General features: G+C 57.5%; 1 pseudogene; it reads left to right on the forward strand.

Moving 5' to 3' along the window:
* The first annotated feature begins 553 nt into the window (after window positions 1–553).
* LOC100717971 (splicing factor Cactin-like) lies at window positions 554–2,241 on the forward strand (annotated as a pseudogene).
* The last annotated feature ends 327 nt before the right edge of the window (window positions 2,242–2,568 follow it).

The following is a 2,568-nucleotide window of genomic DNA, read 5'->3' on the forward strand; positions in this document are numbered from 1 at the left end:
CTAGGCTGGCAAGAACGCTATGCTGTGATTAAGGGTGTGAGTGCTACCGGCTCCTGACCGGCAGGGGGCTGCCTCCAGTACCCCATGAATAGCAAGTCACCCTGCCCTAGAGACAGCAGCTCGGTCAGAGTCAGTCCACAGAAACCACAGCTGCAAATGGAGGAAGGTTCCTGGACTTCGAATCCCCGCGGATTGGGCTGCGGGAGGGGCTCGCTCACCCTAATCCTGTGCTTTCCGGAAAGCCCCGCACGCCTGGCTCAGGGGCCCAGGTTTCAGTCGGCTACACCGCTGACCTCCCCGCCAATGGGCTGCGGCACAGGCCCAGACCGCAGTCCGTGCAGAAGGTGGCGGAGCTGGAGCGAAATCTCGAGGCGAAGTCCTAGCGGCAGCCCTGGGCGGCAAAACCACAGGTGCCTGGGGGACCAGGAGCTTCGCCCGCTGAGGTTGTGGAGGTGGGAAGCGGTCAGATTCAGAGGAAGCAAGGTGGCAGCGAAACTGGAGCCCCATGCCACACCAATGGCGCTCCCCGTACTGGTCCCCGGGATCAGACTTCATGGAGCAGCAGAGGCTTGGAGCCGCCACAGGGACTGGTGCTCACTGTCCCCGAGATGCTCTCCATGCAGCACAGCCTCCCCCAGGGTGCATGGAGAGTCCCAGAGTGGTGGCGGGGACAACGACCCTGAGCCAGCTGCAGCTGCGCGGGGAGCCCAATCAGCTGCCCGAGAAACTGGTGTGGCTGATTGCTAAGGGAGGAAGCCAAGGAGTGCAAGAAGCTGAGACAGGGAGTGAAGAGTTACAGGGGCTACACCAACACCGACAACCCCTTCAGCGACAGCTACCTGCTGGGCACGTCTCTGGAAAAGGCCCTAGAGAAGGAGCTGAAGGAGAACAAGAGGATCCAGGAGGACAACATCCAGGATGGGCAGGCCAAGCCCATCGACCTGCTGGGTCAGGTATATCAGCACCCAGGACAACAACTTGGCCGTGGAGATACAAGAGCTGTACACCTTCCTCAATGCACGCACAGTGGCGGACATGGAGGACCTGCTGGAGAACATCCAGGTGTACATGGAGCTGGAGCAGGGCAAGAATGCAGATTTCTGACAGGACACGACCATCATCACCAAGAATGAGATCTCCAAGCTCCAAAAACTGGAGGCCTCAGGCAAGGCCCCTGGTGAGTGCAAGGAAAGTGTGAACGCCTGTCAGCTCCTCCATGCGGGCAGTGTTCAAGGGCTAGACCTACAATACAACTGCAGGTCATGTTTCAGGGCACCAAGGGCAAGAGCCAGGCTGGCTTCCCAAACCTGGAAACTAACTGAGAGAACCTGCTGCAGCTGCTGCACGTGTATATGGCCTGCAACCGGCACCAAGAGCACAACCAGAACTTGCCTCGGCAGCAGATATACAAGCTGAAGCAGGAGCAGGACATGCAGAGTGGGCCCCTGTCCCCCATCCTCAAGCAGAAGCCACCAGCCCCCAGCCAGAGCCTGGAGCCTGAGGAGCTGAAGCCCACACCAAGGCTCTCCCAGGGAGATTGGGACAGGGCCCAGAGAGAGCTAAATAGGTGGCACAGCCAGTCTGCACTCATCAAGGAGGACCCGATCCAGCAGAGCCTGGAAGACCATGGCACAGGCCAGTACAGCCTATTGCTACTCACAACACAATCACTGCCACTGGACATTCAAGTGCTGGAGCCTGACTAGGTCCCAAGGTGCCTGCAGCTGTAACAGCAGCTCCATGTCACCAGCGATGCCAGCGAGAACTCAGAGCAATCTTCTGGTACACTAAGGAGGGCATGGGCCAAGATGAAGCACAGTTCAATGTGGAGCTGCTGCTCAGCGGTAAGGTCTACCTGTGGGCCCACAGGTATAGGCCTCGAACAACAGTGTGTACATGGGCTTCCAGTGGAAAAAACCAGACCCACTATGAATGACTTCGGCCACCTGCCACTCAAGATTTTGTGGGGCTACAAGTTCAACATCTTCTACCTTGCCCTCATCGACAAGCTCTCCATACTCAAGTAGTTACTGGAGCGCTGCGCAGACAAGGGTTTTGCTATCCTGCGCTTCTAATCGAGCCTGTCCTTAAGGACATCACCTCCAAGACTGTCAATTACAAATGCAAATACTCTCGCTGTTCACCATAGCTTCCTCTGACAGTTTGCCAAAGGCATCGTGCAGCTCTGGTTCTACTTCACGTGGTACCACGGTGACAGAGGGCAGACTGGCGGCACCTGCTCAAAACTGGAGCTTCCCACTAGGCCTCAGTCTCCAACACAAAACAGAGTTAAGCCATAGAACCAGCCTTGAAGAACAGAGAGGATACTGGGCAGCCTCAGCTTGGAAGAGTGTTGAGGGGACTCTCAGGGGCGAAGGGTTGTCTGGCAGCTGTTAACAGACTTCCTCCCTATCCAGATGGCCCAAGAGCCACCCATCCTCACCCGGGCAATGTGCAGGAAGGAGCCCGCCCTGGATGCTGGCCACTTGCCTCTGGACAAGACCGAAATGTACTGGGGCCCTGCCCTAAGCAAGGCACTGAGCCAGATATCAGGAGTAGAGAGGCCGG

This window comes from Cavia porcellus, unplaced genomic scaffold (assembly GCF_034190915.1).
Source record: "Cavia porcellus strain 051 isolate PalLab524CR breed Dunkin Hartley unplaced genomic scaffold, mCavPor4.1 scaffold_4, whole genome shotgun sequence".
In the NCBI taxonomy this organism is placed as follows: domain Eukaryota; kingdom Metazoa; phylum Chordata; class Mammalia; order Rodentia; family Caviidae; genus Cavia; species Cavia porcellus.